Below are 10,513 nucleotides of genomic sequence, written 5' to 3'. Positions count from 1 at the left end.
CGGTGTGGACTTCACCAGTAGGCAAAGGACGTTTAGTTACTTTTAGACTGACAAGAATAGAAAAGTTTGAGGAGCGTCCATAATCATTATGATTTGGACACAATTGTGGGGTTCTGCCTCTGTTCTAAGGCTAAGACCTTCAAATCACATAATACTCATATCAATGCATCAGGAGTCAGGACACCAAATGACTGGAGCTGCAAGCAATCACTGCAAGCTGGGACAGAAGTAAAAACACCAAGAGAAAGCTCTGTACCAGGAGTCTCAAGATCAATCTTAGCGTTGAGCACCTGCATCAACACTCACTACATACTACTCTTTTAACGTTTGAATTAATTGATCTTGGGCATTTCCTAAAATGGACTGGATAAAGTCAAGGTGCTTGGCAGATTCCACAGACCTTATCCGAATATGGTATAATTTTGTTTTGATTATGTCTGTGTTAAAACACTAATTTACAATAGAGTTAGTTCACGTCGTTTTAAATCAACATTGAATAGCCTTTAATCCTTGCTATTTGACGGCTGCAATCCTGTTCAGCAGGTTTTAGCAGCAGATGTATCGAAATATCTGGGGCATGTGGTGCATTTTTCTAACAAATCATTCCAATAAGGAACACAGCTCACATTAATAGTGCGTTCAGGGAGCCAGAAATAGGGGAAGTTCCGAGTCTGACAGGCGTTCAGGTGTATTCTTCCACTCGGAGGTGGGAGCTTCTCAGTTGCTCAAGAACATTCCATTAGTAGCTTACTGCTGGCGAAAGAAGTACAAACTAGAGGCATAATATTCCGAATAACTGAAAGCAACACAGGATACGTCTGTCACCATGTTGCAGCTAATGTTCCTTTTCTGTTCATTCCAGATTTCCTCACTGTGAAATCAGGTAATGCTTATTTTACATAGACTATTTAGCCTGAATATTGCAGTTGCCGATTGCAGTGTGTCGTACACTATTTGTTTCGGATCATCTTCTGAAGTAAAAAATTGTAAGCTAGTGACATTAAGGGAAGTTTTGTTGTGGGATGTTTTACGGGCCAGAACGACCGCCCGTATTCCGCTGTGTGGGCGACGAGGCAGCGCACCTGTGTCGTATTTGTTAATGGGGTAATGGATATATGGGGTTTGTCTTTGTTGATCGGGAGAGAGAGGGATAAGGGAGTGGAGTGGTTGTGCGGGGGCTCAGCGTTTTTTCAAAAACTTTTTTGTGTGTGTGAAGGAGTTGATAAAAAATAGAGGCTATACATAAATCTCTACTGGCGGTTGTGCATAATCTGAACTGTGACTGAGTCTGAATATAGATTGTTTTGGGAGAATGGAGAGTGAGGAGAAAAAAAAGTTGAGGAGGGGAAATGGAGGCAGATTCCAGCGCGGGGTAGAAATGAAGGGGCGACAACAAGAACACGGGAGGATGGGGGAATTGAGGGTAGACTGGTGCGAAGGAGAGTTGTAGAAGATGAGTATAAGGTGGTTATGAAGTTCAAGGATGGACATGATATTCAGGCTGTGTCTCTCTGCGTTAACTACGGCGCTTAAGAAATCAGTTGGGGAGGTTGAATTGGCACAAGTACTGCACGATGGTAGGCTTTTGATTAAGTGTAAGGATGTTGGACAACGAGATAAGGCTATGCGATTAACGACAATTTGCAAAAAAGAGGTGTATGAGATAAAGAGGTTTGGTGCACACAGGAAGGTAAGGGGTGTGATCTCTGGAATTCCTCTTGGTGAAAAGTTGGAGGAGTTGAAAAAGAACATCAAAGAAGGAAATATCGTCGCCTGCAGATGGTCCTGCCATGAGTATGATAAATGTGGGAGTGAGGTAATAAAGGGTAGTAACTGTGGGGGAGGCCACACTGCAGCATATGGTGGCTGCCCTGTAAGGAAAAGGGCTGTGGTAGTGCAACAGGTGAGAGCAGAAAAGCTAACATATGCTCAGGCAATCAAAGTGGTTGATACAGAAAACAAAGCAAGAGAAACAACAAAGCCAGTGAATAAGGAATGTGAAGGAATCAGTACAGAGAAACTGGTTCTGTTCATAGCTTATGTAACAAACTGTGCTGAACAAGTCAGCTCAAAGAGAGATAAGGTCAAGATGATTATGAAAGCTGCAGGATTATTTCTGAATGTCAAGGAATTGACTTTTGAAAAGGTATGGGTTGGCTTACCTCAGTGTGAAGGGGTTGAGTCAGCATCTCAAGCCATGTTAGCAATTCTGCAGTGGAATGCCAGAAGCCTCATTGCCAATGGATACGAATTTAAAGGCTTTATTGAGAGAATGCCTGTTAGACTAAATGTTATTTGCATTCAGGAAACCTGGCTTAAGGGGGTTTAGATTTAGTTATAAAAGGATACACACGTTTAAGGAGGGATAGGCAAGGTGGGAATGGTGGAGGGTGCGCTATATTTGTGAAAGAGGGCTTGCAAATTAGAGAGTTTAGGAGAGGAGATGAGTGGGAGTTTATTGCAATTGAGATATGGAGTAAAGAAGGGAGTATTAAGGTGATAAAGTTTTATAATCCTTGTAAGCAGTTGGAGGTTGAGCATTTGGAAGAAGTATGGGGAGGATTAAACGGGAAGGTGATTTGGTGTGGAGATTTTAATGCGCACAGTACAGCTTGGGGATTTAAAGATGATAGTAATGGGAGAGTTATTGAGGAATTTATTGAAGAGAGAGTACTAGTTTGCCTAAATGATGGAACAGGTACAATAATAGATGTATCTAAAGGTGTAGAATCAGTGGTAGACATCACACTAGCATCTAAAGCGATAGCTAATAAGTGTAAATGGGAGGTGCTGAGAGGAAGTACGATAGGTAGTGACCATTACCCAATATAGATCCACACTGACATGGAAATGATTAATGAAAGCATTAGTAGGGAGGGTAGGTGGAAGATGAAAGAAGCTGATTGGGAGATGTTTCAGGAAATTAGTGAGAATGGGATGTTATCTATCAAAAATGATCAGGATGTTGAGGACTTGTGTAGGATAGTAAGTAACACTATAATATATGCAGCAAGTGAGGCCATCCCGAAGTCCAAGCCAGGCATGCGTAGTAAGATTGCTCCTTGGTGGACACTAGAGTGTAAGGAAGCCATTAGGAGCAGAAATAGAGCTTTTAGAATTCTGGAAAAAAAAACACATCATTTTCAAAACTTAGTTGAATATAAGAGGAGTCAGTCAATAGTGAGGCGAATTGTAAGGAAAAGTAAAAAAAGAGTACTGGATAAATTCCATTGGCAGGTCTACCCCTATAGAAAGAGTTTGGGGAATGATTAGGAGGATGAGAGGGTGTGGTAGAAGCTATGGGTACCCAGTGATGCAAGATGGTGATAGTATAGTGAAGAAGTGAGCGAAAAGCAAAGCTGATAGCCAAAGTTTTAGTGAAGGTGCACATCTCAGAAAATCTTAGCCAAGTGGAGAAGGAGGGAAGGGCAGAGACTGTGGCTAGGTATTCTATTTTTTTTCTGAGCACACATTTCAGCACTCTGAGCAGTTCGCAACCACGCGACCTGCCGAAAATGACCACGAGCCTGCGTTAGCCATAGGGGATTCAAAGAGATGACAGCAAATGCATCAATATGTCTACAAGGTTGATATTCATCAATATCCTTTATAATGGCTGGACTTTGGGAACATTTTAATGATGGTGTTTTACCAGTGAGTTTAGTTGAACTGAAATGATCTTTGGTTGAACTTCAATAAGGTTTAGGGAGGTTATGACTGGTTCACTGGTTATGACTGAAAATGATATATATATATATATGTATATATCATTTTCAAATATAAATATTAGGGATGCACGATAATATCGGCACGACATCAAAAATGAGATTTGGACATGTTGGACTAGCGCTTAGCTTATAAAATCCTCAACGATGATTTTGTAAGGTTTCTGCTTGACACCTTTGCTTCCCTACAACAGCATACAGATTGAAAACCCTTTGAGCAGATGAGTGCTGATGCCTTCTGTGTATATTTGGATGTATTTACAAATTACAGCCAGAGACAAACTGAGATGCTGACCGCCTGCTGCAAGTCTGAGATCTTCTGACCCTATACAACCAGGCCAGGAACACACTGACAAAGGAGATCAGAGTAGCAAAGAGGAGCTACTCTGAAAAGCTTAAAAACAGGTTCTCATCCAATGATCCTGCGTCAGTGTGGAGAGGCCTGCAGGACATCACCAACTACAGGAAACCGTCCCCCCACACTGCAGAGAACCCTCAACTAGCAGACGATCTGAATGAGTTTTACTGCAGGTTTGATCACCCCACATCCACACCCCGCTCCAACTCAGACTTCACCCAACAAACTGCACCCCCTGCTATCACCTCCCCTCTCCCTCCTAACTCCCCCCGGCACTGACGGTCTGTGAAGAAGTTGTGTGTCAGCTCTTTCAGAAACAGAAGATCAGGAAGGCTCCAGGCCCAGACGGTGTGTCACCCTCCTGTCTAAAAGTCTGTGCTGACCAGCTGGCCCCCATCTTCACACGGATCTTCAACAGATCTCTGGAGCTGTGTGAAAGTCCCCTCCTGCTTCAAGCGCTCCACCATCATCCCGGTTCCCAAGAAACCCTCCATCACTGGACTAAATGACTACAGGCCCGTCGCCCTGACGTCTCAAGTCCTTCGAGAGACTGGTTTGTCCCACCTGAAGGTCATCACTGGCCCCCTGCTGGACCCTCTGCAGTTTGCCTACCGGGCTAATAGGTCAGTGGAAGATGCAGTAAACATGGGACTGCACTACATCCTGCAACACTCGACTCCCCAGGGACGTATGCAAGGATGCTATTTGTGGACTTCAGCTCGGCGTTCAACACCATCATGCCAGAAGTCCTCCTCACCAAACTCACCCAGCTCACTGTGCCCGCCACCACCTGTCAGTGGATTACGAACTTCCTGACAGATAGGAAGCAGCAGGTGAGGCTGGGTGAAATTACATCCAGCACCCGGACAGTCAGCACTGGTGCCCCCCAGGGATGTGTGCTCTCCCCACTGCTCTTTTCTCTGTACACGAATGACTGCACCTCAGGAGACCCATCTGTCCTGCTCCTGAAATTTGCAGATGACACAACAATCATCGGCCTCATCCGAGATGGAGATGAGTCTGCATACAGGAGGGAAGTTGAACATCTGGCCCTGTGGTGCAGTCGCTACAACCTGGAGTTGAACTCGCTCAAAACTGTGGAGATGATAGTGGACTTCAGGAGGAGCCCCCATCACTGCCCCCCCCTCACCATACTGAACAGCACTGTGTCTGCTGTGGAATCCTTCACGTTTCTGGGTTCCACAATCTCCCAGAACCTGAAGTGGGAGCCAAACATCAATACAGTCCTCAAAAAGGCCCAGCAGAGGATGTACTTCCTGCGCCAGCTCAGGAGCTGCAACCTGCCTCAGGAGCTGCTGATCCAGTTTTACACTGCAGTCATTGAGTCTGTTCTCTGCTCATCCATCACTGTCTGGTTTGGTTCGGCCACTAAACTAGACAGGAACAGATTACAACGGACAGTCAGGTCTGCAGAAAGGATTATTGGTGCCGACCTGCCCACCATCCAGGACCTGTACACATCCAGAGTCGGGAAACAGGCAGGGAAAATCATTGCAGACCCCTCACACCCTGGACATAATCTGTTCCAGCTCCTCCCCTCTGGCAGGCGCTACAGAACTATGTACACAAAAACCACCAGACACAGGAACAGTTTTTTCCCCCTTGCCGTCACTCTAATGAACAGTTGACAGATCATTATATTTTATTATTATATTATATATTATATTTATTTATTATCCTAAACTGTTGCATGCATATTTTTCAGTTTAAGTACATCGAGAGCAATTAAACCCAGGAAAAATTCCTTGTATGTGGAAATGTACTTATAAAGATGATTCTGATTCTGATTCTGATAACACGCTAGCAATAATTAATAAACATGCTGATGGACTCTGTGTTTGCGGATGTAGTCAAGAGACTACAGATCATGTAGTAGAGCAGTGTCCAATGTATCATCGGCCGAGAAAGATACTTTGTAGTCTCCTGCAACAAGAAAAAGTTGTACTGAAGTTACATACTACAAAGGAACTCTGGAGATATTTGTTTTTATTTTTCATTTTCTGAAAGAAACACGTTTATTTTATAGGATTTAGTGGTTTCAGATCCAGAAGGTGGCGGTAATGCACACCATAAGTTGCTTGCCAACCGCCATAAAAATCAAAAAAGAAGAAGACGAAAAGAGCCTTTGCTGTCATGGAGCAATAGGAGGGTGGTATATCTAGACTTAATTTGATGTTTCAATTACGGTTATTTGTAGTGTGGATAAAATATAAGTTCCCTATCGCAGCTGGACTGCGATATAACGGAAGGGACATGGCGTAGTCATGGGACCAATCGAAGCACTATTCACTCACGCCGGAAGGCCGAGATACGTCCAATCGCTCTCCTGAGCCCGCCCCCTCAGGAGCCCTTAAATAGGGATGACGCAGACGTATCTGTCTCTTCAGAAACTTTGCTTCGAAGTAGAAGTTTGACTTTGTGTGCTTTCTACTCTTTCGAGTTGGTGAGTTATTCGGGAGTGCTACAAGTTCGACTTACTACTAAGAAAGTCGAGTCGCTATCCTAGCTAGTTAGCTGGCTAAGTCCCTGACTAGCTTCCTGCTACCCAACGTTTTCAGTTGTGATAGTGTTCTCTTGCTAACTTTCTTTGAATTTCAGATAATGTCCAGGCAGGCTTACCCCGACTGTGGGCACGCCAAAGACAAGGGTGACCGCCACCGCCGTGGTGTGGTCTGCCTTGGCAGGACCCACGCGGAGGCGGCACTCAGTGGCGACGACCCGGCCTGCGACATCTGCGCTGGAATGACGCTAGCGCGGGCCACCAAGCGTCTAGCGTATTGGGAATGCTCAGACGCCAGGAAGGCGACGCCAGCACCGTCGGGGGAGATTCCCCCTGTAGGGCTGCGTGTTCCTTCGGCCCCGGGCAGCGTGGTGTCAGGCAACCGCTTTGTAGATACAGCCACACCCGCTAGCCTCTCCCCGTCACCCTCACCCGCACGCCTGGTGGCCGCGGACCACGAGACGGTGGAGCTACCCCCTGGGTACGAAAACCAGCCTGTGTCAGAGCTAGACTTCAGCCTAGACAACGAGAGTCTGCTCGACTTCTCGGACGAGGAGGAGATGCAGCTGGAAGTGGATGTGAAGCAAATTGACTATGAGCAGGTTAGTTCCCGACCTATTCAACTCAAAGCCCAGCCTGGCAGGCTACACGGAGAGTTGGCGCGCATGTGCTGCTTCGCCATGGGTACTAAAAACAATCACAGTGGGTTACACGCTGCAGTTCGCCGGCCCCCCTCCGAAATTCAGAGGGGTGGTCCAATCAGTGGTGCCGCGGGGACAGTCTCATTTCCTACGAAAAGAAATAGACTCCCTGCTCCGAAAAGAAGCAATAAGTGTGGTGCCTCCCGAGGAGGCAGACACAGGCTTCTAGAGCAGATACTTCTTAGTCCCCAAAAAGGACGGAAGCTATCGGCCAATATTAGATCTGCGTGTGCTGAACAGAGCGCTCATGCCGTTAAAGTTCAGAATGCTGACTCCCCGCCGGCTATTTCAGTTCATAAGGCTAAACGATTGGTTCATTATGATAGATCTAAAGGCACAGAGGGTTTTCACAAAGTGCGTGGAAGCAGCCATCGCTCCGTTGCGACAGCAGGGGCTACATCTGTTATCTGAACGATTGGCTACTTTGTGCTCGTTCAAGAGCAGCAGTGGTACAAGACTGCCATCTAGTGGTGGCACACTTGCACCGCCTCGACTTTGTGATAAACAAGGAAAAAAGCGTTCTGCGCCCAGGCCAAACCGCGCATTTCCTAGGCATGACTCTAGACTCCATCTCGGGGGGTCTCTTCTTCCTGGGCCTTATTGAAAGGAGTCTCAGTGGAAGAAAGCTGCAAGCTGGAGTTCTCGCCACACTTTCATTAGATTCTATATGTTAGATGTGGCCGAACCTAGTTTCTTACAAGGTGTTCTACAGGCAGGCGATCTCTGAATCACCGGAGCCTGAGAATGGTTAAGTGATGTATGTGTTCATCAGCGCCTATGTGTTACGATGCGAATGAACCAATCTATGCGTTTTTCTACGGGCAGGGGATCGGTGATCCCCTTAGCCTATGTACAAAGAAAATGCCCTGTAATGTTCACCACCAGCTGCTGTATGAACCTCTAGGAGGGCAAAAGCAATAAAGTTGGTGTGTGTGTTGGCTGCCACTGTATTATCACACGTGAGGATATACGGTCCCTTCCGTTATATCGCAGTCCAGCTGCGATAGGGAACGTCTCGGTTACTTACGTAACCTCGGTTCCCTAAGCAGGGACCAGATATAACGAGAGTTGCGTGTACAGTGTTTGCTCTTGGATTAGGTTTTCTACGCTCAGTTTCTTTTCCAAGACAGATACGTTTGCGTCATCCCCATTTAAGGGCTCCTGAGGGGGCGGGCTCAAGAGAGCGATTGGACGGCGTGAGTGAATAGTGCTTCGATTGGTCCCATGACTACGTCATGTCCCTTCCGTTATATCTGGTCCCTGCTTAGGGAACCGAGGTTACGCAAGTAACCGAGACGATTTTCTACATGTCTATTATTAGTCAATACGTGATGAAATGTAACTATTTATCCTCAATCCCTTTCCCACCGGTGGGGAAATATTTTCTTGTTGTCAATATGCCTTCAAAGCTCTGCGAGTTAAAGAACACCCACAGAAACCTTGAACCCTTTACTTTTCAAATATATACAGTTCAAAACTAAAATATAAATAAGCACCTTGTAAGGAGAATAGAACTGATCTCTTGAACATTTCAGTCTCTGAGTGAGGTTTCAGCTCCTAACAACCTGCTCATTAGCAAATGACAGCTATTCATATGATAAGGGAATGGTAATGGTAATAAAATGAACCCGAGGCTTCGGAGCTTGTGTCGCGAAAGTGAAGCACTTCCAGACAGAGTGCGTATCGAGGCTTGTATAGTTTTGCCGAAATGACGAATCAAGTGCCGAAGTGACGTCTGAAGCCTCATTTGAATCAAGTGCTTCACAAAGTGGTTTGTTCGTTCACTTTTGGCGGGACGCTTTGACTATACGATGTCCCAATTCCCATCTTGTATTCGTGGTTGTTGTTGTCAGTGGTTGGAGATTTAGTGATAGTTGGAGATTTAGCGGTAGTTAGAGATTTAGATTGTTTGGTGTTGTTAGTAGTATAGATTATTTGAGATAGAGTTATGGAGCCAGTTAGGAAGAGAAAGCCCTTGATCCAGTTGCACAAAGCACTTTCGCCCCCCTTTCAGTGCCCTGCACTTTCACTGACCAGTTGTCAGTGAAAGCACTCTACTACCCTTGGTTTTACAAAAGTACTGACCAGTATTCTAAAAGCACTTTAACTACCCTCTGTTCATACAGCATACAGAAGAGAGTACAGATAATTAGCAGGCGTTTTTATCCAAAGCATCAGGTTAAAATTCGCTTTGCCCAGGATTTTGAAACTGAGTTGTCCGTGCCTTTCAGGAGACGTCGTTAACCGCTTGTGCCACCATACAACACTTCAATCCATAGGTCAAACTATTATTACAAGAAAGAATAGAAAAATAAAGCCTTTATTGTCGTTGTATTGGCAAGAGATAAATTTGAATTAATGGAGGTACGTTTTTTTCACCATACGTTTGTGTGCATGTTATTTAAGGCAGGCCTTGCGCACCACAACAAATTGAAACAAATTCACTGTCCCGAGAAATGTTTTCTACACCGTATTTTATTGACCAGCAGGTGTCACTAGAGTCGCTCTCTAGTGACACCTGCTGGTCAATAAAAATACGGTGTAGAAAAGATTTTCGAGTAGTGAACCTTTTTTCAACACGTCTGGCTGGAAAGCTTCGAAGGTTCATGAAGCTTTATTTCGCCATCACTACATGAAACCAGTGGGATGTGCTCTTATAGTGCTGGGAACACCGGCCCTAGACAGGCCCTACTGCACATGTAATCAATCAGTCTAATACTCCATCTCTGATCTTGCCTAAATACCCCCCCCCCCCTGCTATTTTCAAATCATCCCTCAGCTTGGCATCCATTTTACATACTGTGGGGAAAATAAGTATTTGAACCCCTGCCGATTTTCGCATGTTTGGCCACTTGCAAAGAAATGTGTGATCTATTATTGTAATAGTAGGTGTATTTTAACAGTGAGAAGCAGAATATCAACAAATAATCCAGAAAACTGCATTTTATAACATTTATGACTTAATTTGCATTTGATGCAGAAAATAAGTATTTGAACCCCTTAGCCAAACATGACTTAGTACTTGGTGGAATAACCCTTGTTGGCAAGCACAGACGTCAGACTTTTCTTGTAGTCGGTCACCAGGTTTACACAAATCTCAGGAGGGATTTGGTCCACTCCTCTTTGCAGATCCTCTCCAAATCCTTAAGGTGCGTTTTCAATGGGAGGGAATGAGGGAATGAGGTTTCAAGCCCAATATTCAATGTTA

This window comes from Clupea harengus, chromosome 7, assembly GCF_900700415.2.
Source record: "Clupea harengus chromosome 7, Ch_v2.0.2, whole genome shotgun sequence".
NCBI classification, from domain to species: domain Eukaryota; kingdom Metazoa; phylum Chordata; class Actinopteri; order Clupeiformes; family Clupeidae; genus Clupea; species Clupea harengus.
This window is presented reverse-complemented; position numbering follows the sequence as displayed.